General features: G+C 40.0%; 1 protein-coding gene across 1 annotated transcript in view; it reads left to right on the forward strand.

Moving 5' to 3' along the window:
- The window catches only part of MAPKAP1 (MAPK associated protein 1), a gene marked incomplete in the record, with an annotated part of 2,444,893 nt that overhangs the window by 2,051,957 nt on the left and 366,752 nt on the right, over positions 1–26,184 (forward strand).

Here is a 26,184-nt window from a genome sequence, read left to right on the forward strand (position 1 = left end):
TTATCCATACCCCTATTTTTCTCCTTTTTGCATATGGGGTCAGGGTCTTACTTCAGTAGTGACAATCATCTAGAGCCAAGGTTCACACCACCAGCAGGGTAGCCCTGCCACTGTTCTTCCATACCACACCTTCACATACACACTCACGCCTATGGACAGTTTAGAGTATCGAGTCCACCTAAGGCATGTCTTTGGAGTGTGGGAAGAAACCCAAACTTTGGCATGGTACAAATAAATTGGACAGTAGAATTAATTACAAGGGTACTTTTCAACTCAACTTTTTGACATAAAGGAAGAGGTCACAAATACAATCCTTTTTACAGTGAGCCCTTAAAAATACAAGCAGATATGAAGTACATATGGATTATTAGCATATCTGACATGGTGTGTGTACACAATATTGAGGGACCTACAAGCAACTGTAATGGAGAATAAAACATGTTTGTTGATGAAGCTGTACCCCAGATTGGAGAGGCTTTGTCAAAGCAAAGGGGAGCTGCAGGAACCAACTGAATGGCTTGGGCTAATTGGAATGGCGTAGAGCAACATGACAGGTTAATAAACATTGCCTGTGATCAAATAGATAGGATTAGTCACTTTCATCTGCAGACTGCCTTAGTACCCACTCATTATAGCCACTTTATGGACTAGACACACCTCGGGCATTTGACTACAATCAACAAGGCCAGCCTTACGTGTAATAGAGTCCTAGACAAAAGGACTCCATGGGCTCTAACTGCACATTAATTTCCCCTGTACCTCCCCACTGCCCCTCCCATGTTTTCCCTCTGTCCTGGGCCTATACCATGGAGACAGATTATTTCTTGTTTTTTTTTTTTTTTTTTTTTTTTAGCAGTCTTTCATACCTTCCAGCCTTTTCCACTATCTTTTTAACATACCCTAACTAACCAAAAGTCCACTGTAAGAGATGTGGAGCAGGCAACTGAATTAAGCCAGAGGCCTGAGCTCACTAGGTCCCGTAATTTATAGAGTTCTAGATTTTTATTTAAAAATGTTTCATCCAGTGATGGCCTGACCAAAAATCTTGAGTAAGGAAAGAAGTTCAGTCTTATTTTTTCTTTCAAGGGAAAATAAGTTATGTTTAAACCTCAATGTTCAAAGCTAATAAAATAGTATTCCTCAGTCAGTGGAGATGACAAATGCTTAAATGAATATATAAATCCTGTTTGGGAATAGTGCCTGTCTTTGTACACCTCCAGAATAGATGGTTACCCTGTGTTTGTCCTCTCTGGTGTTAGATTGGTTAGATAATAACCATTTAGCTGTAAATGCCAATAAAACCAAACTCATGTTATTCACCCCCCAACCAAAAATGTATTTACCATCAACTCAACAACACTTGCCTTGAAGCAGTCCCATATACCAAACTTCTAGGGGTCATCATAGATGAACACCTAACATTCGACCAGCATGTTAACACAAACATTAATAAAACCCATCAGAAATTAGGCACTCTGTACAGGCACAAACACTTCCTCACCTATGCAGCAAGACTACCCCTTGCTTCTTTTTTTCTACTTCCATCCTTGCTCTATGGTGCACCTCTCTTTACTAATATACAGTCCTCTCTTAAATCTAAACTGGACTCATGCTGCAATAAAATCGCAAAATTTGTAACCAGCACCAAACACTTCTCCCACCACTGCATATCACTCCAACATCTAAACTGTCTAGAACTTCCCCAGCATCTAACATACCTGCAAGTAACCACAGCTCGTAAGCTATTCTATAAACTTTCTAGTTGTCCTGCCCTCTCCTCTCTCTTCACCATGTATCACCCAAATAGACCTCTGCGATCAGTCAATCAGATGCTCCTTAATGTAGCAAAACCTAACCTTTCTGTCAGTCAGATGCGTTACCTATATGCTATAACAAAACTGTTGAATGCGCTTCCTTCTTCAGTTAGGTCTACTAGCAACCCTGAGTGCTTTAAGACTTCGCTGAAACAACACCTGTTCTCCCATTGGCTATGTATATGTACCAGCACTGACTAAAAAAAAAAACAATATTCCTAGCCTTCCTTCTTTTCCTCCCCATCTAACTTACGGCTCAGACTCCTCATGTGTACATTCAGTGCTTCCAACTTACTAAGTCCAACATGTGCTACCCCGCCACACACAATCTGCTATATCAGTTACCTACCATATCATCTATTCATTCTTGATGCCTATATAGCAATAGCTCTAAGGCTATACATTACTTTCAGAATCTTTAATCTGCTGCTCTCTATCTTTCCCTCTCTACTGCAGAACTGTATTGTTCACTCATTCACTATTATCCCACGTCATCAATTGTATTCTTGTTTGGCTTGTATACTTAAAAACCAACATCTGTACAACTAGTATTATCTGTTTTATTGTATCATCTATTCTGTAATGTAGTGTTGTGTGCCATCACTGCTTGATTTCTGTATTTTGATTCTGTAGCTTTATCATGTTTGTTTTTGGAGCTCTTGTCCCCGGGCCTCTACTGAAAATGGGCTCACCCTGGCCCAGTAGACCTCCCGATAAACAAATGCAATTAAATAAATAAAATAAATAGATTGGGATCAAAGTAAAAGCACAAATGGCCACAGGTACATTATACACCTGAGAGTTTGGGGAAGGAAGCCAAAAAACTTGAATAAAGTCTATACAGACAGAAGTATTTGCAGACTCACACAGAAGGAATCACAGCCAAAAAGTTACCCATAGAAACAAGTACTATGAGACAACATTGTATCTCACTGTATCACTGTGCCAGTGATCAGCTGCTGTCCTGCCCAGATTGCCAGTCTCTTATTGTGTCAAATGCTGATGTTTGTGATGGAAAGTAAAAAAGATGGTCAACTTAACTACATTTTAGATGCACTGCAGTCCCTCATGTATACATGCAATAGTAATCATCACAGTCAGTCCTGAAATCCATCAGCTAGCGTCCTCTTTTTGTTGATTGTACAAACATCAGATGACTGACTGTGTTAAAACAAATAGCCACATAAATTCCTGATGCCTTCATGGAAATACACAGTAATTTTGTAAACCCAAAGTAATGGCTTAATTAAGCAAATGGCAATAGGAAAGGTCATTTCAATTCACCAACATCTCTTGTACCCAACAGTTAAAGCCAGATTTATTGCCTTTGTATATTTCTGTTATCAGATTGTTATAAAGTAAAACTAATAATTGGCCACAATAATTTACTTTAACCTCCAACCCATACATAGCACTAATTATAGTCACTTGTGTGACTGTGACTATACATCTCAGATATTTGCTTGCGATCAAATCATTGAATAAATATGTATAAAAAACTGCCACATAGGACTGTATCTTCTCAGCTCACTGCTGTTTGAGTACAGTGTAAAACCCATTGCATGCCCTCAACCTCTAATCTAAAGAATCAAGGAGGAAGATAAAGTAATGGTTAACAAAGGACCAAAATCAGGGCCATACATTTTCTTTATGTATTTAGAAAGTTGCTAGAACAGGTTTTGCATGCCATGTTTTTTTCTGAAGACTGTTAAATCTGAAACTCAAACATCTGTCATTATTTGGTGACTGCAGTACTCACTGATTTTCCAAAAGAAAATACAAATGTTACAAGCAGACCAAAATATGAGGCAAAAATCAGAGACTGTCTGCAAAATCAAGAACAGCTAATAGTATCTATGTCCCCCCCACACACACACACAGATGCAACCATCACTACTTGTATGACTGTGAACATACCCCACAAAATTTTTATCGAGTTCAGAAGAATGAATAAATACACAAATGTCACACATGAAAAGTATCTTCCCTACTCATTGCTGTTAGAATACAGTGTGCAACCCACTGCAAAACCCTCACCACACACATACCTCTCAACTTCTTACATCAAGAATTAAGGAGAAATATAAAAAGTAATTGGGAACAATGAGGACCAGAATCATAGAGAAATTGTCTGGAACAGGCTTTACATTAGCATGCTTTTTCTGAAAGCTGTTAAGTTTGGTACCTCACTGTCTGTCATTTTTCAGTAGTGACTGGTGTCTATGATTTACCAGAAAAACAAAACAAAAAAAGCAGACAAAAGTATAAGTCATAATCTGAGGCATTCTATGAACTCTGGCAGAGATGAGCTTGAGCAAATGAGCATGTATGCCCCACACACAAGGACATACTTACACACACACACACACACACACACACACACACACACACACACTTTAAATGACATACATGTACTCATCTCTTACATAATGAATAAGTGGTACTGCTAATAAAAAGAAATGTATATCCATGAAAAAATAATTTACACCCACACGTGTAATGAACTTTAGATTCCTATTACATTTTTCTTTCACTTTCAGTCATGACTGCCTGAGATAATAGACACGTCTTCTTGCTGCTTCATATAGCAGCCTGTTGAGTCACTTTTTAGAGAAGTGTCTGGCTTCGTTGAAAGGCAGGTGTTTCCTGCTACAAAGAGGTGACAATGTCAAGCTGCTTCAAAAAACAACCAGGCAAGAGGATCCTTTTTTATTATACTTGAATATTCGTGGAACTTGTGCAGAGTTCCACGTCCTGGAAAGCAACAGTAAATGAAAAGGAAACCAAAAGTAAGATAGTTTAAAAAAAAATAAAATCAAAATAATTCACTTTACTTCTATTTTCAAAAGGCTGCAGCCCAGGATCCAGTAACCAGAGCCACCTAAGGGTCTGCACCCTCCACAACCCTGTATCTCTAAATATACTAACCCTAAGATTGTACAACACTGGGAAACAGAGAAAAATCCTTAGCCCCAGTGCTCATCAATAAAACACACAGGCAGCTTTTAATGAAACAGAAATGAACAGAACATTACCTGCTCTTCTTCCTTTTCTGGCGAGTTGCAGTCAGCATCAGTTGAACTTAAATAATACATAAATATCATAAATATATATGTACAAATATCATTTACACACACAAGCTTTGAATCTTATTGTTAAAGTGAATGCTTGATTTTTGCATCAGTTACTGCCCTTCATTATTGCATTTACGGCTGTACAGAGAGTCTGTATCCACTGTTTTCCCTGGACAACACCAGCCATCAGAGCAGGTGGTGCTCCTTAGAATAAAGTATGAAAAACCCACCAAAATAAAGCACTGTCTGCCTTTCACTTTTACAGAGCTCCAAGAAATGATTTTAAACAACTGCTGCTAAAATACCAACAAGCAAAAGAAGAGTGGAAACAAACGATGGCTCTAGGTTCAGTATAAAAATCCTTTAATCAGAACGTAAGCGCTTTCACAGTATATCAAACTGCTTCCTCAGACATATAAACTTAACAATGTAAAACCACTATATATATATACACACACACACACACACACACACACACACACACACACACACACACACAGCACCAAGGATCAAATGGTGGAAATTGAAAAAGGGTAATTGTGAGGTGGAGTTCAGGGATGAGTTAAGACAGGCACTGGGTGGCAGTGAAGAGTTACCAAATAGCTGGTTAACTACAGCAGAGCTAGTAAGGGAGACTGCTAGAAAGGTGCTTGGTATGACATCTGGACAGAGGAAGGACGACAAGGAGACATGGTGGTGGAATGAGGAAGTACAGGAGAGTATACAGAGAAAGAGGTTGGCAAAGAAGAAGTGGGATTGTCAGAGAGATGAAGAAAGTAGACAGGAGTATAAGGAGATGAGGTGCATGGCAAAGAGAGGGGTGGCGAAGGCTAAGGATAAGGTATATGAAGAGTTGTATGAAAGGTTGGACACTAAGGAGGGAGAAAAGGACCTGTACTGATTGGCTAGACAGAGGGATCAAGCTGTGAAAGATGTGCAGCATGTAAAGGTGATAACGGATAATGAGAGAAACATACTCACAAGCGAGGAGAGTGTGTTGAGGAGATGGAAAGAGTACTTTGAGGGGTTGATGAATGAAGAGAATGAGAGGGAGAGAAGGTTGGATGATGTGGGGATAGTGAATCATGAAGTACAATGGATTAGCAAGGAGGAAGTAAGGATAGCTATGAAGAGGATGAAGAATGGAAAGGCTGTTGGCCCAGATGACATACCTGTGGAAGCATGGAGGTGTTTAGGTGAAATGGCAGTGGAGTTTTTAACCAGATTGTTTAATGAAATCTTGGAAAGTGAGAGGATGCCTGAGGAATGGAGAAAAAGTGTTTTGGTACAGATTTTTAAGAATAAGGGTGATGTGCAGAGCTGTAGTAACTAAGAGGGATTAAACTGATCAGTCACAGCATGAAGTTATGGGAAAGAGTAGTGGAAGCTAGGTTAAGAAGGGACGTGATGATTAGTGATCAGCAATATGGTTTCATGCCAGGAAAGAGCACTACAGATGCCATGTTTGCTCTGAGAGTGTTGATGGAGAAGTACAGAGAAGGTCAGAAGGAGTTGCATTGTGTTTTTGTAGACTTAGAGAAAGCATATGACAGGGTGCCTAGAGACGAGTTGTTGTATTGTATAAGGAAGTCAGGAGTGTCAGAGAAGTATGTGGAACAGGATATGTACGAGGGTAGTGTGACAGCGGTGAGGTCTGTGGTGGGAGTGACGGATGCGTTTAAGGTGGAGGTGGGGTTACATCAAGGATCAGCTCTGACCCTTTCTTATTTGCAATGGTGATGGACAGGTTGACAGACGAGGTCAGACAGGAGTTCCCGTGGACTATGATGTTTGCAGATGACATTGTGATCTGTAGTGAGAGTAGGGAACAGGTGGAGGAGACCCTGGAGAGATGGAGCTGTGCTCTAGAGAGAAGAGGAATGAAGGTCAGCAGGCTAAGACAGAATATATGTGTGTGAATGAGAGGGAGGAGGAATGGTGAGGATGCAAGGAGTAGAGGTGGTGAAGGTGGATGAGTTTAAATACTTGGGATCGAGTGTGGAAGAGAGGTGAAGAAGAGTGTACAGGCAGGATCGAGTGGGTGGAGAAGAGTGTCAGGAGTGATTTGTGAGAAGGTCTACAAGAGGGTAGTAAGACCAGCTATGTTATAATGGTTGGAGACAGTGGCATTCACAAAAAGGCAAGAGTTTGAGCTGGATGTAGCAGAGTTAAAGATGTTAAGATTTGCACTGGGTGTGACGAGGGTGGACAGGATTAGGAATAAGTATATTAGAGGGTCAGCCCAGGTTGCAAGGTTTGGAGACAAAGCCAGAGAGGCAAGATTATATTGGTTTGGACATGTGCTGAGGAGGGATGCTGAGTATATTGGGAAAAAGATGCTAAGGATGAAGCTACCAGGTAACAGGAAAAGAGGAAGGCCTAAGATAAGGTTTATGGATGTGGTGAGAGAGGACATGCAGGTGGTTGGTGTGACAGAGCAAGATGCAGAGGACAGGAAGAAATGGAAACAGATGATCCGCTGTGGCGACCCCTAATGGGAACAGCCGAAAGATGATGATACATACATATATATACACAAGAATTATATTACATGATTTCCTGAAACAATTAGTAAAAACAATACTCTAAAAATATAAGAACATATGCATCACATATTAATTAAAATTGAATGAAGAAAGCAATGAAAATGTATATATGGGAAGCAAACTTTTCAGTAAACTTTTAAGGCTAAGACGTGTTGATTCCTTCTCAGTAAAACCAATAAATATATTGAATGGAGGCTTAAAATGCTTATATAAAATATAAGTAGCAGCAAAAACTGCATATAACAGATATGTATATAAAGATGTATGTGTATATTGCATATAAATTATCTGCGCAATGATCTGGCTTTAAGAACGTTCTGATTAAAGGATTTTTATACTGAACCTGGCGCCATCGTTTTCCACTCTTTTTTTTGCTTGTTGGTATGTTTTTTGTGTCGAGTGGGAGCTTCATCCTAAGTTGTGGAGTTATTTGTTTCATAATTTTTTCTATATTTTTTAAATAGCTTGTAGTCAAATGTTTCAGGAAATCCTAAAGCTTCACCTCACCCTTGTGATGGCTGTATTTATAGGGAGTAGCATAAGAACAATTAAACTAGAAAGTGCTAGGAGAAAAATGCAAAGAAAGGAAAGGAAAAGGGTAATGTGAACATTATTACAGTGAATTTAAACAGTATAAAGAATTAAATAAGGTAGTAATAGTATCAAAACTTTGAAGCTGACATAATATGTTTATTTGGGCTGCAGATGCTTCAGTCGACAATGACTTTGATCGACATCTGTTTAGTCGAGTGCTTTGAGTTGACTAAACAGATGGTCGTCAAGTGAATGAAATTGCAAAATTCATAGTGTTTGGGAATATTGCTTTTCCCCATTTTTCTGCAGTCTCTGAAATAGTTTATTTAATTTTCAGGAGGTGTGGGGGTTCAGCAATAACAATGTTTTTTTTATTTTCAGTTTTGCATGTGCCAAGGGTGTGTGTTGGAGCAGGGGTCCTTAGAGGGTCGACATTTGCATTTTTAACATAATGTCAACCAAAGCATGTAGAATCCATCTTAAAGTATGATTTCTGGGAAAAAATGAATAATTCACTGGGGAGGGAAATTATATGGAACTTTGTAAAGAAAGTTGTTCAGACACTGCAATGCTAATAAAAAAATGAAGACACAAAAAATCTAGGTATTAATTGGAGTTAAAAGATAGGATTTTAATTTGTGACTTCAGACTGAACAGTAAACATATGCTAGCACAGTAGTAGATGAGAAACTGTAGAAATAAAAAATGTTATGGCAACTGTGGAAGTAGTCGATCTGATGTCAATTTTCATTCTGTCCTCAACATATGGGTTCAGATCCGATCCCTCGGATCTGACTCAGCCGATGCTAAAGCTTGTGGCAGCCAAAAACTCTTGAGCTTCTCCTTTACCCACAGTCTACTAACCCCAAATAACCCCATACCTCGTTTGCCACTTTGAGCGAAAGAAGTGGCAAGCGCTACTCTCGAGCCAAGTGATTTCTTTTGTTAGCAAAATTAATATTTTGTAGTCTAAATTGGTTTAAATCTTAGCTCTATTTAACCTCCCTTGCCTCTCTCTCTTTTTAGTACAGTTTCTACTGTATTTAACCTCCTCCTGTCATACGTGTTCTGTACTCTTGAGTACTATAGTTAATATTCTTCTACATTTTCTTTAACCTACTTAGTACCATTGCTGGTATTCTCGTTCTACAGTTTGTGTAGACCTGATAGTACCATTGTTGATCTTTTCTTTATTTTTTTCTATATCTTTGTCTGATACTTTCACTGTCTAAAAAAAAAAAAAAGTTATCTCCTCTTCAGTTTTTGACTTAAGTTCTAGTATCTGTCTTCTAGCTTGTTTTTGCTGTTATGGCTAAGAAAGAGAAAGGCTCTGCCAGGTTCAAAAAATCCCTCAAGTGTGGGCACAAAATTATGTTTTCAGATGCTCACACCTTTTTTTTTCTCAAACACCTTTATTGAATTAACACTTGTAACATAGGCAAGTTTACATTCATATAAAAGTAAACTGTATTAAAATAAACATTATACCTCACATATATTGCTATATTTCATATAACAAGTGATATTACATAAATTATTCAATTCCTACCTTTTTTAAACAAGAAACATCTTTATTAAACTACCACTTACTACATAGGCAATGATACATTTATAAAAACGAAAACAAACCACAACGACACAATCCTAGTTACAAGCATTTAACATCACAAACCATTCTGACATACTCCCAGTTGTAAACATTATACATCACTTATAATATACCCAAGCTTTCTCACTCAAACATTACATAGCTCATTTAAGTCCTGCCACCTTTTAGAACTCATTCCTCCCTTGTTTGTATTGTTTCCACAATTCCCATTTTTCCTATGCAGTTTGCTCCTACCTTTTTCTAAAGATCTCAGTTCCAATTGTTTTATCTCTGTTACTATATTCAGTACTTTCAGTATAGTTGGTTTAGATCTTGATTTCCATTTTCTAGTAATTGCGTTTTGGCAGCCACCACCATTAGACTAAGCAAGGCCTTACCATGTCTAGGCAATTCCAATTCTGTCTCATAGCTCAGAAAAATCCTCATCAGACCAATCTGCCCAGCAAGCATCCCTGACAGTGCATCCCACAGGGAATCCTTGAAGTCCACCAACTCACTGCACTCCCGGAAAATCTGCTCCCAGTTACCTCTTTCTTCCCTTTCACACCTCCAGCATTTACTGTCTGCCTGAGGAAAAATTCTCTGGGGTCTAGTTGGGTATAAAAATATGTATGTAAACATTTCCAAGCAAATATCCTAAATCTTCTTGATTTTTTTGCATATTTCGGAGACCTGCATATATCCGCCCATTGTTTCTTTGTGAATTACTTGTCCAGTCTCTCTTCCCAGGCCATTCTAACCTCCTCCGATTGATTCTTATAGTTTTCATGCGATATTTTATATGCTCTACTAATTATTCCTTTTTAAATGGCAGCTTCTATTCTAGATTCTTTTAAATACACTGCCAGTGCTGGTCTTTCATTTAGGGCCCCCTTATTTCTCTCTCTTTGCTTGTAGTCTGATATCAGTCCCTGATAGGGATGGCAGTCTCTAACCTGCAGTCCAAATACATTCTTGGCATCTTCCCATTCTGTCATCTTTTCCTCTTTAGTTATTTTCTTCCAGTACCTTGGTTCCTTGGCCAGTTTTCTTCAGTAAGTTTCATCCCCCTTTCCTATTTTCTGTATCCCTAATTGCAGTCATCCCTATTGGCAGAATCTCCTTTCCCCATTCCTGTATTGGCTTAGTTCTTATTATACTTTGTTTATAATAATCTGTATGATTATCGTTATTCTCCTTAAAGGCCTGCATCCAAAATCTCAGTCTCTCTTTGTTTCTTGAGCTTCCCCCTTGTATTATCATCATCCCTTTTCTCTTTCAATTACAGTTTTCTGCTTGTGCTATGTATAGGAGCCTTAACTGAGTAGCTCTGAAACACCCCTTCAAATAGAGTAACCCCAATCCACCCTTTTCTATTGGAAGAATAATCTTATTCCACTTCACTCTTGACATTTTTCCCTCCCAGATGAAGTCCTTCAGCTTTTTATTAATTGCTATACACAACTTCTCCTCTGGTTGATAAAAATATGCCTGACCTGTGTATAAAGGCTAATGGGACTAAAACCATTTAACTGCTTGCATCTTACTTGTAGATATCCATATAACAAAGCTTCCATTTTCTCAATTTTTGTGTTATCTTTTGTTTAATCTCTTCCCACAAATCCTTAGCTGCCACGCTAGAATCATTTTTAAATCCATGCTGCTAAATATTTCATTTTATCATGTTCCCATAAATATGGGTATTACTGGACCAGTTCATGTGTGGGTACATAATTTATTGTTGTTGCCTTTGTTTTAGCTTCATTAATTTTGTATCCTGAAAAGATCTGAAACTGTCTCTAAATGTTCCACAACACTGCAATGTCTTTTTCTGGTCTTGTCAGGTACAAATTAATATCATCTGCAAATAAAGCCAGCTTTTCTTGATTACCATACCAATTATATCCTTGAATTCCTGAGTCCCCTATTTTCTTTGCCACTGGTTCTAAATATAATGCAAATAATAAAGGGGACACCCCTGCCTGATTCCTCTGCTCAGATAGAAGTTATCAGAGAGGACCCCACCCACTTTAATTTTTGCCTCAAATCCCTCATATAGTCTCATAATCAACTTTTTTCAGGACATGCAAATGCTTCCATTGCCCCGCTCATAAAGTCCCAGCTTTCTCTGCATCAAGCCCCACCAACAACAATGGTATTTTCTTACATTCTGCTTCCCTAAAATTCCATTTTCATATGCACACACCTTATGCATCTATTGTTTACGCCCTCTGCATTTACAAGAAGACTGTGCCATCTGTCATGGATTTAATACCAGAGCCATTACAGAAAGGAAAAATAAACTGATTCTTAAAGGGTTGCTTCCTTCATCTTTAGAAGAGGCTTTATCTGGAGCTTTACCTGCAAAATCAAAAAGATCAAAATCACCTTCTCCGAGTTCTTCCATTTTATCCTCAAGGGCATTAGATCTACTTAGAACAAGGTCTCTATTGGATCCAACTCCTCCATCAGATCATAAGAAAAAAAAATCAAAAATGTTGGATCAGACTTCATTCTCAAATCCGAAGCAAAACAGGGAAGAGTTATTAGATCTGACCTCAAAATCAGATCCAAAACATAAAAAGATAGAACTGTCGGATCCAACTTCCACAGATCCTATGCAAATTTTTCCAGTCCATGTACGTCTTCATACTTGATATTACTTAGAACCAGATAGTCCTCTTCCATGGACCCTGTCCCCACCAGGGTGCCTTCACCCTTTTTGGAAAGACCGAAGCCTCCATCTGTAATTTCCACTCGCTTTATCAGGAGTCTTACAGAAGATGATGTGGAGAGAGTGGTGAGAAGAATTTTCTCGGCGCAGAGCCTGACAGGTGTTCCTTCGGCTCCTACCCCTTTGGATCTGGAAGTCCAATCTTCCACTACCCCCCTCTTTACCAGTTCCTCCTTTGACTCCTACCATGGGCTCAGAGTCCTTGGATCTGAGGATATCCTTATCCTTGAATCCAAGACCTGGTCTGAGCAGTTTGGTTGAAAAAATAGGATGAAGGTAAAATATAATATAGAAAGAATTTTTTATAAGAGGGAGAAAAGATGTGACACTTTTATTTTTTTTGGGGGGGTTATGTATGGTGATGGTAGAATAATTACAGCTGGTGGATGAGAAAAGGAAATAAAATATGGACAGGAAGAAATTATGGTTGAGGTGGTGATGTATGTCAGAAGCCTGGGTAAAGAAATAAGGAACTGAAGTAATAAGAAATGGAATTTGAAAAAGTTAGAGTTGGAGGTATTAAGAGAGAGAGAGAGCACCAGGTCTAGATGGAATACATTTTCCCTTTGTTGTTTTGCCCTGTTCCTGCTAACTAGAAAGCCTCCTCCAGTTGGACATGAGCCCATTCGTATTTCCCTAGTGTGGAGTCCTTAGAATCACAGTGATCTGTGATAGGAGCCATCTGGAGAGGCCAAAATTCAAGCAACCCTGTGGGTTGCTTGTGTCTTTGCCAGCATCTCTGCTAAGATTATATTTGCATGGCCTAACCTTACCCCCTGGGGAAAATAGGTTATCTACCTGCATCACCTATGTATCCACAACATCCTTCCAGTGTGAATGCATGCCCTCAGATGGTGGTTTGGTAGCCCAAACACCCAACCCCAGGTTTGCCTCTATGATACCACCCTTCCTTGAGTGATTGTAGCAGTTTGTGCCCTGCTGTGCCCCAGTCTTACTACAGGATGAGAATACCCTACCCTTCTGTACTAGCTTCTTAAGCATCAAAGCTGCTAATTGAATTTTGGGTGCAAAGGTTGTAATCAGGGCTTTAAACATGTATGCATTTATCCCTCTCTGCCACTGGAGCGGTCCGATTAAATTATTCTTTTTATAATCTACTTTAATGCTAAACAATTAATTTTGTCAAAGTGATGAATTAGTGGATCTGTGAAGGAATGCATGTCAAATAAACATATAGAAATAAATAATTATAAAGAAGAAAGGTGGAAAAAAAGAAACTGAAAGAATGGAGATATTTATGAATTAAAAAATGTTTAATAGAGTATAGTATATGCATGAATGTGTAGTATTCTGAAAAACCAAGTGAAAGAAATGTTAATACTAAATGAAACAGGCAAAAATGGAAGAGGATGCAAAAGAAAGAAAATGCTAACATGTAATATGACTAAAGAATTTGACAGTCTAAACCATTATGAACTATGGAAAATTATATGATTGGAAAAAAAGTAAAGTGTTGAAATGTATTTGTCAAATAATATGGATGTAATTAAATGTAAAGGGACATATAGGCAAGTTTACAAGTAGGTAGTATCAGTTTCATTTTGTTTGCTGTAATAACAAATTGTCAAAGGTTACTAGATAGAACAACATGGGAATAAATTAGTGTAAATGTGCCAATATTTATGGTTTATCGATATGTTTTAATAGTAATAATAAGAAACTGTACAAAAGCAAAAGTAGAATAGAAAGACAATTACACAGAACATGCTTGAGTTTAAAGAAAGAAAGAAATGTTTGGAGACATAGTGAAATAGGAGCTGTGTTTTATTATGCATGAATTGAGAGTATTTATAATAAAATTTGAAAAACAATGTGTGATACTGCAGTACTGGAAAGATATACCACAGGAAATAAGAAAAGGTATTTGGTTATAGAAAGTTGTAAAGCTATTGTATTAAAAAGTGTATTTAATAAATGCATTCAGGAAAGTTAGCTTATATTGTGCTCTGTATATATTTCCATCTGTGTTGGAAATCATATTTAGAGTAATATGATTCAAGGTTAAATCCAGTCAAAAGGGAAACTTTTTTGATTGTGATAAAGGTAAAGGCGGACAAGAACGGATAAATCCAGTTGTCTTGTTGTTAACAATAGCTTTGTTTTTGGTGTTAAGAGGGTTAAAATGTGGAAAAGGATGAACTAAAAGTTCTTTGTGGAAAATATAAAGATATAGGGAAAGAAGTGAGATGTATAAAAGTAAAAGGGTGTGCAATAGTAGTGAAATAAATGTGTATATAAATAAAATTAAGTTGTGGAAAATAAAAATTAATGGTATTTCCAAAAGAAGAAAATAAAGTTATAAAGCAGTGCTGAGAGAACTCTTATACTGACCCATGGAAAGGGGTAAATGAACATGATAGTAACGCCATAAAAGACAGACCAAAAATGTTTGATACAATATGTGAGAATACGGTCTTCTCTTGGAGGTTAATGCTGAATAAATTTTCTGTTCGAGAACAAATGAACTACCAAATACAACAGAAAAAATGATATAATGGATATAAAATGGAAGAAACAACTGAGCATGCTGTCTTAAAACACAGTATATTAAAATGTGAAACGGAGAGTTTTTGGCAACATTTTAAACTTAATTTTTAATTGAGTACTTTGAAAATATTAACATTAGTATGTTGTGTGATGCAATGTTTGCTCTGAGAGTGTTGATGGAGAAGTACAGAGAAGGTCAGAAGGAGTTGCATTGTGTCTTTGTGGATTTAGAGAAAGCATATGACAGGGTGCCTAGAGAGGAGTTGTGTTATTGTATGCGGAAGTCGGGAGTGTCAGAGAAGTATGTAAGAGTGGTACAGGATATGTACGAGGGTAGTGTGACAGCGGTGAGGTCTGTGGTGGGAGTGATGGATGCGTTTAAGGTGGAGGTGGGATTACATCAAGGATCAGCTCTGAGCCCTTTCTTATTTGCAGTGGTGATGGACAGGTTGACGGACGATATCAGACAGGAGTCCCCGTGGACTATGATGTTTGCAGATGACATTGTGATCTGTAGTGAGAGTAGGGAACAGGTGGAGACGACCCTGGAGAGGTGGAGATATGCTCTAGAGAGAAGAGGAATGAAGGTCAGCAGGACTAAGACAGAATATATGTGTGTGAATGAGAGGGAGGATGGAGGAATGGTGAGGATGCAGGGAGTAGAGGTGGCGAAGGTGGATGAGTTTAAGTACTTGGGATCAACAGTTCAGAGTAATGGTGAGTGTGGAAGAGAGGTGAAGAAGAAAGTACAGGCAGGATGGAGTGGGTGGAGAAGAGTGTCAGGAGTGATTTGCGACAAACGAGTACCAGTAAGAGTGAAAGGGAAGGTCTACAAGAGGGTAGTGAGACCATCTATGTTATATGGTTTGGAGACAGTGGCATTGACAAAAAGGCAGGAGTCAGAGCTTGACGTGGCAGTGTTGAAGATGTTAAGATTTGCACTGGGTGTGACGAGGATGGACAGGATTAGGAATAAGTATATTAGAGGATCAGCCCAGGTTGGAAGGTTTGGAGACAAAGCCAGAGAGGCAGAATTACATTGGTTTGGACATGTGCTGAGGAGGGATGCAGAGTATATTGGGAAAAAGATGCTAAGGATGAAGCTGCCAGGTAACAGGAAAAGAGGAAGGCCTAAGACAAGGTTTATGGATGTGGTGAGAGAGGACATGCAGGTGGTTGGTGTGACAGAGCAAGATGCAGAGGACAGGAAGAAATGGAAACAGTTGATCTGCTGTGGCGACCCCTAACTGGAGCAGCCAAAAGAAGAAGAAGAAGTATGTTATTGTGTGGAAAATATGAAACTGTACATACGAATGTTACTGTTTATAATTTTGTGGCATCCGTGTGTAGATGTGAGAAATTGTATAACAGAACATGGAGTGATGTTAAAGAGAATGTAAAGGAGGTTGTGCAAAAAGAATGAAGTGAGAAGAAAGAAAACTGTATAATTGAAAGGGTATGAAATATATATTTCCAAGTTTCACTCATGTTTTCTTGATAATAGGACTATTCACTTTCCATTATTAAAATTCGTAGCTAACCAATGTTGATCATTGTATGGATTTGATACAGAACAGTAGTGAGGTCATCTAGCACCCTGTGCAGTTCTCTGTAAGAGTGCACCCCTCATCTCAAAGTTTGAGGAGCAAAAAGAAAAAAAAGCCTTCAGCACTCCAGTAGCAGGTTGGTTGCAGTTTTGCTATAACTGTAAAAAGCTTCAGCTGTTTCAGCTGTGACCTCCAGTGCAGTACTGGCATTCATTTATGAAGCCTCAGTGTACTGCACTGCCACACCACTGGCACTTGCTGATGGTACCACTAACAGCTTTTACTGGGGCAGCCTCCAGCTTTGTGTTGCTGTAGATATGGCTCTGATTTTGATATCGTATTGCTGAGTTCTAAACCAAATGTTTTCTTTTGCTTCAATTTTTAACTTTACCAAAAATATACATACATATATATCCACATACCATGAAGCTACAGGAGTTTATTTAACCCATCTGTGAGTTTTTATAAACACTTTGCACTGAGATACTTATCTCTGAATACATTCCAGTGTCTTAGTTTTCCTTGTAAGGTGGAGTTCTTTTTTGTTTGTTTGAAGTTGTGCTTATATTTTCCTTGTTTGAAGTTGTGCTTATATTTTCCTTGTTTGAAGTTGTGCTTATATTTTCCTTGTAGCAGCTGTTTGGGTGGCTGCCCTGATTAACATCATGGAATAAGAATTTCAATGATTCCACTGTAGGTAAAATATTTCAGTGTTTGACCTCAAACTTGAGACAAGCTGTTACTTCCTCAGGTTCAAGGTTGTCTAAATGTACTGTGGCAGAGTCAGTTAGGAAGAGTGTAAAATAAGAATACCTTGCATTTCCTCTCTTAGAGCTGAGGAGATAAGTATGGAACTGCCATTTTAAAAGGCATCCATTCAAGTCATGGACAAACTACCTTACCCAGGTACTGTCAGAATAAAGCCTCTAATAACTGAATTTTCTTTTACTGGCTGAAGGAATACTGGGTCAGTTGTGAACATAGAAATCACTCATGATGCTGAAGCCTCATTGACACTAGTATGAGGCATGCCCCCCCCCAAGCCTGTTGTGTTATCGATTTGGTGTATGTGAAGTTTGCATATACCACTTGCTTGTGCAGAAAATATCCTGTAGCCTCTTTCCCACCTGTTTTTCATTTGGGAATACAGTTTCCATTGCAACATGTCCATTCCACACCAGGCCAGTGATTATCTTTGTGTGGATGCCCAACTATATTGGCACCAGCCTTAAGATAATTAGCATTGATAAGTGTGTTTGCATGAACCTTTACTGATTCCTGGTTAATTGGTTCTTTTTTGACATAGATGACCTGAATGTTGACCTTTCTTTTTATCAAGGTTGACTTAGGTCTCGAGTTCCTCAGGGTTGACACTTGTGTCTTTTAATGTACCCCATATTTTGTCTACCTTACTAGATTTTGTTTCTGATATGAGCACCCATATTTTTTATGATAACATCAGTCCAAATTTTTTGACAACTGTAGACTTGTCTGGGAGTGCTGCAGACCCAATGTCCTTTTTGTTGCCAGTTTCTGTGTTGCGCCAGCAAGCTTCATTGTTTTTGTGTCTCACCCAGGCACCCATCATCAGTTTTAGTTTCTGTTTTATCTCCAGAAGTTTTTTTTTTTTTTTTTTTTGATCATTCTGCTATGCTGCATTCCATGCAGGACATCAGGGCCCTAAGTTGTGCAGCAGTCCCCTTGCCCACTTCGTCTTCCAGAAGAAAGTTTTCCTCAGGTTCTTTGTCACCTCATCCTCAAATAAACAGGAAGACTGTGTACAAGAGAAAGCACATCGTTCCCTGACAGTGTTCCCCTTGGCCAGCCTGGACAGTGAGGAAGAAGATACTGATTCTTCTACACACTTTTCTTGGCAACCCTGAACAAGGGTTGGCTATCTGGGCCTGTGTCCTTTCTGCTGCAAACACTCCAGAAGTCTCTTAAGTTCTTTCAACAGGCTTCTAGAGCAGTCCAACCAATTGCATACATTGTTAAAGTTTATTTTATGTTGTTGTTTATTTGTTAAATAGAATAGAGGACTGATCCAAAGTGGACACACTTCAGCAATAGCTAGGGAGTTGCAGAAAAGTATTGAAATCATAGCTTATTTATTTGTAACAGTAAGGCGGAAAAAAAAATAGTGCTATGGAAGATTTTACAGGCAACATAGAATTGTATAGTATTTACATTTTACAGTGTAGCAAAATGATCGAAGTAAAACTGATCTTGCTGTAAGGAGTCGTCAACCATAGGTTAGTATTTGTTAAATGCTGAGGTGACTGGTTTTGAGCATTTAGGAGTGACGTTACTCCACGTTAGCTGCTTTTAGAAGTGTTCAAAGAATAAGAGGAGGATGGTAGAGTTATAGCATGGCTAGGTTAGGTTGTGTTTGTTAGGTGGGTGAGTAAAGCATGCACAAATATCAGTAGCGTAGCTAGGGTGAGGTGGAGGGGCAGCCACCCTGGCTGCTAAGTGTTAGGGTATGATTGTGAGATGCTAATCAATATACTGGCATTTATTTCTGTATCAACATTTCTGAATAGTTTTTTTTTTCCCAGTCCTGGGGAATAGCCTTGACTATAGCCAGATCTGAGCCTCAAAATACTTAATGTTAATAGGTTGCATTTGCAGTCAGATACCCAGTTATGCAGAGTAGTACTCCCCACATACAGATCCCAGGTCCTACAAGCCAAGGTTTCCATTCTGCAGTTTTCCATGGCAGCTTCTGCCACTGTTTCAAGGCTGTAGGTCCTATGATGGCAGCCATACCCACAATCCCACATGCAAGATAGTACATTAGAGTTCTTCAGTGGACCTTTCAGATCCAGTGGTTGGGGAATATGGATGAAGTGTAGTACCAAATGTGCATATCTCAGATGTCCAACTGACATCTATAATGGTAGATGCCAACAGTCTTTCCTCAGATAGTCCCTTCCATCTTTCACCTTCCTTGGTAACAGTTATAACCCTAGGGTGAGGGGCATTACAGTGAGGAGAATGCTCATGGTGTTTGGATGTCAGTGAAACTTTCAATGTAGATCAGTGGACTGTAAGTGAGAGCAGTCCTTTAGACCCTTAAGGCTTTTCAGAAATCCCTCCTTTTAGAAATTCTGATAATATGACAGTTGCATGGTATGTCAACATGCAAGGGAAAACCTGGTCTTCTCCACTGTAAGATTATTGGACCAGGAAGTGTTCAGCAACCACTTTCTGGTTGTAGTGCAAATCCTTGGAAAATGCAGTTCTTTGGCAAACATGGTAAAAATTACTCTGCTGCAACATGATGGAGGGGTCACTCAGCAGCTTGGTAACAGACAATCTTTTGAAAATGGGAGGAACCCTGTTTTGACCTCTCTGCACCCCTGCTTACACTAAGTGGAATGATTTATTTTCCTTCATCCAGTCCCTAAGGAGACCTCCAAGGGATGCTGTAGTCCACAAATGCCCAGCTGGAGTCCTCTCTGCTTTCCTCCCATTTCTAATGAAGAATCTCATGCATACCTCATCGGTTTGAGAAACAATATTACTGAGATCAGTAAAGAATCTGCTGTTCTGTCTGTTGGGCAAGTCTGACCATGAGTGACATTTACTCCCTGTTGCTTGCCACTTGGCTTCTCCACTTCCAGTAGTTGCCAGTAACCCTGCTTTTCAGATTGAGCAGTTAATGTACTCTTTTCAGAGAAGCCCAGTACAAGAAAACCTTACAGGAATAAATGGACATATTTGTGTGCGTGAGCTACATCTAAGAGCCTAGATTATTTTTCCTCATCCTATTCCTGCAATACTTGACTGTTTAGCAGGAATTATTATTGGCACTGGTTTAAGATACTTGTTAAAGTTCACTTGTCTTCTCTGTCTTTCACCATGGACACAATGTTCTCCTCCTCAGTTTCCGTGAACATGTGCAAAGGTTTCTTAAAGGTGACTTTCTCGTTGAGATCTCCACTGAGAAATCCAGCACCTTCTTGGGATTTGTAGATGTTCTTCGTTTTCCATTGCTGCAGTCCTTACTATTGGGGTATAGTCCGCGTCCAGTCGGCCCGAATACCAGAGTATAAGGCTGACGTCGGTCAGGGCGCATTAGACTGACGTCAGTACGTCAGGGTACTAATGCGCATGACCGACGTCATATCCTCAGTCTTTTTTGCCGCATGGTCCGATGCAGAGTTTTGCGAGTGCAGGTTGGCGTTCTGAAATATTTCGGTTTCAGACCGAAACAGAGTTGGCTAAGTACCCGTTGGGAACATTTTGGTTTTCTTGCCTCAGTATTTTACCGATGTCAGAAAAAGTGAATAACTGTATTTCTTGTGAAACAGATACCTCATAGGGATTACCATACCTTGTGTATACCTTGTTTAGGGCCTGAGCACGGCGTTGTTGGTTGCCGCTCTTGTGCTAGGTTTAACAAACCTATTAAGAGGAGGTTAGACTGTGCCAGGTTAGTGTTTGGGAAGCGTTGCAATTATAAAATGCCGGATGCTCCGGCCAAGAAGCGCAAGGACAAAACAGTGAAGCCTAGGGTTGATGAACCGGCAGTCCCGGACGTCGGTTCTTTAGAAAACTCAGTGGAGCCAGAGGTTTTGCCAGGAGTTTCTATGGAGTCTCAGGCAGAAACTTTACTGTTACAGGATGTGCCTTCTCAGGAGGTAGGCCAGGCTGAGGGGCTTCTCAGGTAACTGCTCTTCCCAAGGTAGTCAGAGCCTCTCCTTCTGTTGCCAAAACTTCTTTGAGAGGTAGGCCTAGTTCAGCTTCAGTGGGGGCTTCTCCTAGCATTTCGGGTTCTGTACCTAAGAAACATATGCTTAAAATGGCAGAAGATTTGATTACTATGATTAGAGGTTCTATGCCCCGCCTGATAAGAGGCCTAGGGTGGAACCGAGTTTGATAGTTTTGAACTGTGTTCAGAGGCTTCAGAGTCTTCTGAAGACTTGCAGGAGTATCCTACTTATTCTGATTCTGATGTGGATGATTCCACTCCAACAGCTTCTCCTCCTGAGGATTTCTCATTTCAGAGACTCTGCATTCCATGAGGGAGCACTTTAAATGGGAAGGCCAGGATTACTCTGATTCAGGAAAAGGCTTAGGGAATTCTTGTTTTTGCCCCAGCATAGGCCCTTAGCTATTCCTCCTGTGTTGAATGTGGTGGAAGATGTTTTGCAGAGGCTTCCCTGAATCCTGACTCTTTGCCTCCTGCTCCTGTTAAGCCTGATAGGTATTATAGGGTGCCCAAGCTCATAAGTATTTGTTTAAGAGTCCTAGGGCGGACCCAGAAACTATTTCTCAAGGGCCTAAAGGTGTTAAGGCTTCTGTGGTTAAAAATCCTGTTCCCACTGATAAAGAGGCAAGGGCCTTGGATAGGTGGGGAAAGAAAGTGTATACTTCTTCCACTCTAGCCATGAGAGTTTGAATTGTCAGTTTCACATGCTAAAATATCAAAATTATCTCCTTTCACAATTAAAATCTAAGGTGGATGCTTTGGCGGAAGGTATTGAGTGTAAAGAGTTGCTGGACTTGGTTCATGTGTCTGAGCAAGTGGGTAAGCATTCTTTGCAATGTGGTTTTGATGCTGTACAGGCCTCCTCGAGGGTGGCTGCTACTAGTTCTGTTCTTCGCAGGCATGCCTGGTTGAAGGATCAGAATTTAGCTGAGCATGTTAAGACAAGGATTTTGGATGCTCCTTTACAGTCTGATGTGTTGTTTGGATGCGCCTGTGGAAGCAGTTTTAAAGAAAATGGAGGACAAAGCTAAGTCTATGCAAACTGTTAAAGATTTTTGCAGGTGCAGCCACCAAGTTTAGTAGAAATTGGCCTGCTAAGGGGTGGACATATCCTGCTTATGATTCCCAGTCTAGGGGTAGGTCTAGGCGTGCTCAAGGTTCTTTTAGGCCTAGAACAGGGAGTTCACCTGCTCAGAGGGTCAGTCCTTTCGTAAACAGACCCAATGACCTGTCTTTTCAGCTGCCAGTAGATTCGTCTGGCAGCTCCTTTGGGAGGAAGACTGTCTCTTTTCAAAGAAAATTGGGATTTAATTACTCAAGACAAATGGGTGTTGGATATCATTCACCACGGTTACAGATTTTATTTCCATACAATGCCCCTTTCAAAGGCATGCCAGACGTTCCTCCTCCACAAAGAAAGGAGGCTCACAAGCAAGTTTCTCAGTTACTCCAGATGGGGCCATTCAGCCAGTCCCTGTATCAGAAAGGGGCCTAGGATTTTATTCTCGCCTGTTCCTAGTACCAAAGAAGGGGAACACGTGGAGACCAATTTTGGATTTATCTCTCCTCAACACTTTTCTGGACATTCCCAAGTTCAAGATGTTGACGTTACAACAGCTTTTACCTCTGCTGGGCAAAGATCACTGGATGGTAACTTTAGATCTCAAGGAAGCTTACCTTCATGTGCCTATAAGGCTAAGTTGCAGGAAGTATCTGCGGTTTCGAGCTGGAAATTCTCATTATCAGTTCTCTGCATTGCCCTTTGGCTTATCTACTGCGCCCAGAGTATTCACAAAGGTTCTGGCATCAGTGATAGCTTACTTCAGGCTTCAAGGAATTCAAATCTATCCTTACTTGGACGACTGCCTGATTCTGGCTCAAGAAAAGGAAGACCTTCTACAGCATCTGGAATATGTTATAGCAGTGCTAAGATGCCTAGGGTATTCTGTGAACGAAATAAAGTCCAGTCTAGTACCCTCTCAAGACATGTGCTTTCTGGGTGTGAGACTGAATACAGCCCAGATGGCCTTTTTACCCCGGACAAACAAAAGAGTCTGTCACTTTACTTCCATCAACTATCTCATCAGTCCGTGCTGACTGCAAGGACAGTCCTTCAAGCATTAGGGTTCATGGCATCTTGTATTCTGGTGCTTCCCAATGCCAAACTGCATATGAGGAAGCTACAATGGTATCTCAAAAATGTATGGACACAGCACTGCCAGGATTTGGACACTGTCATTCAAATAATACCTTGCCTTCAAAAAGAATTCTTGTGGTGGGCTCAGGAATGTCACCTAAACAAGGGACTCTCTGTGACCCGGCCAGAGGCAAGTCAGATTTTAACAGATGCCTCGGACATTGCTTGGGGAGCTCATCTAAATGGAAAGTGGATACAAGACAAGTGGCCTGTCAGACTACAGCATCTACATATCAACATGAAGGAGATGTTAGCAGTCCAATTTGCATTAATGGCTTTCAAGGAGTTACTTCTTCCAGGGCAGGTGTTGATTCTAACAGACAACACAACTGTCATGTGGTACATCAACAAGCAAGGGGGAACACATTCTTATCCTCTATGCAGGCAAGCAATGATTTTATGGGAGACTGCGCTAAGCTTGCAACTAACTCTTCAGGCAAGGTTTCTGCCAGGAGCACAGAACTCCTTAGCAGATGTGTTAAGCAGACAAATCATGGATCCCCACGAGTGGAAACTGGATCTTCATGTATTTCAGAAATTGACAGTGTCATGGGGAACTCCAGACATAGATCTGTTAAGCTTCTCCACTAAACCACCAGCTGCCAAAGTATTGCACAAAGGGGTTTCATCACACAGCTTGGAAAGTGGATGCTCTGTCTTTCAGTTGGAAAAACCTTCATGTGTATGCCTTTCCACCTCTGCCTCTTCTTCCAAAGGTACTATTAAAGGTCAGACAAGACAGGCCAAGGATGATTTTGATAGCTCCAGATTGGCCTCCGCAACACTGGTACCCACTACTACGGAGTCTGGTAAAGAAGCCTCCATGGCCTTTACCTCTGATTCCTCATCTGTTATCTCAGAAGGACGGTCATCTGCTCAATGTCAAGCTTCACTCTCTTCATCTAACAGCCTGGCATATTCTGTGTTGAAACACAGCAGGTCTCAACTTCCTCAACAAGTTTTAAATGTGATTATGGAAGCTAGAAGACCTAGTACAAGGAGAGTGTAAAAATGGAAGAGATTTTTATTTTGGAGTACAGCAAAGAATTTGGAGATTTCTGAGCCTAATTTGAGTGTGGCTCTTCAATATCTTACTGAGTTATTGGACAAAGGTTTGTCCTTCTCTTCCATTAAGATTCATGCTGCAGCAATTTCAGCTCACTATGATTGTGACCCACCTTTGTTTTCGCATCCTTTGTTCAAGCAGTTTCTTAGAGGGCAAAGAATATAAGACCCCTGAGCTCCTACTCCTGCTTGGGATCTCAATTTTGTGTGGAAAAACTTACTCTACAACCTTTTGAGCCTGCAGCTACTGCTGAATTGAAATACTTGTCATGGAAGACTGCTTTTCTGTTGGCTATTACCTCTGCAAGAAGGGTGTCTGAGTTGCAGGCCCTTATGGCAGTAGAGCCCTTTTGATTTTCCATAAGGATAGGGTATCATTACGTACTAATCCTTCCTTTATGCCTAAGGTGGTTTCTAGTGTGGCTTTAAACCAAACTATTCATTTGCCTACGTTTTATGCAGACCCTCAAAATAAAGGGAAAGATTTTGCACACTTTAGATGTACACAGGCAATTGCGTTATTATTTAAGCAGGACTAAGGATTTTAGGCAGTCTCAGCAGTTGTTTGTTTCTTTTGCTTTGAGTTCACAGGGCAAGCCTGTGTCAAAACAAACTATTTCTAGGTGGATTGGCTTTTGCATTGCATTTTGTTATTCCCATCATGGCAAGGAGATTCCAGCTGGGATTAGGCCTCATTCCACTAGGGCTACTGCCACTTCAACAGCATTTCTAAGGGGTGGCAACTAAGGATATTTTGGAAGCAGCTACTTGGAGTTCAGTGCATACTTTCTCTAAGCATTATCACCTTCCTATCTACTCTAAGTCTAGGGCTGGTTTTGCCACAGCTGTTTTGCAAGGCATGTTGTCAGCTCCTACTTCTTTATGATTTGCCAGCCTCCCTTACCTCTGCTTTGGGATTCTACCCAATAGTAAGGACTGCAGCAATGGAAACGAAGAACATAGTACAGTTTTGTACCTACCATAAATGTAGATGTTCGAGGATTCCATTGCTGCAGTCCAATTCCCTCCCTCCTTCCCTCTGTGTTTAGGGGTGGTTGTGTAGGTGAGTTTACATGCTTATATTTTGTATATATTCTTGTATATATTGTACATGTTTTTGGTGCAGGTATTTTGGGACTTGTCTTTTTAGGGTCTTCTGACATCTGGGGCAAGAAAAGACTGAGGATATGACGTCGGTCATTAGTACCCTGGTACTGGCGTCAGTCTAATATACTCCGGTATTCGGGCCGACTGGACGCGGACTATACCCCAATAGTAAGGACTGCAGCAATGGAATCCTCGAACATCTACATTTATGGTAGGTACAAAACTGTACTGTTCCCTTTGAGACAGTTACTACTGCAGAATATGTTATTTGGAAAGCTGTCTTCTCAGTAGCTGTTTTGGAATTCTACATTCTTTGTGTTGAGCCTCCTTTTTGCCCTTTCGCTTTGACATAGTTACTCAAGGACCAAGTCATCTATGCCTAAAGTTGCTACTGAATCCAAGTGAAATAAGTATATTTATTTGCCTGCCTTCTTTCTGGCTTACTGTAACCATGGGGAATACTTGTTACATTGTATGGCTATCTGTGCCAGCTAAGGTACCTCTGTGGATCTGTCGTTATGGAACGTGTGTAACTTTCATTTCTTTGAGGTTAACTACACACAGCAACTCCACTTCTCTCTCTGTATAACTTGGTACAGTTTTGATTTTGTATGTGATCTATATTCTCCTTAGATTAAACTAGGGTTCATAGGAAGTTACTAGGCTAATGGCCCTAGGGCCTTTACAGACCTAGCCATGTAAAAAACAAAAAAACTGTACCCCATTTGACCATAGTTAGGTGGTGGTTATTAC

The sequence above is a fragment of the Protopterus annectens genome, chromosome 16.part0 (genome assembly GCF_019279795.1).
Source record: "Protopterus annectens isolate FY-2018-M chromosome 16.part0, PAN1.0, whole genome shotgun sequence".
NCBI classification, from domain to species: domain Eukaryota; kingdom Metazoa; phylum Chordata; order Ceratodontiformes; family Protopteridae; genus Protopterus; species Protopterus annectens.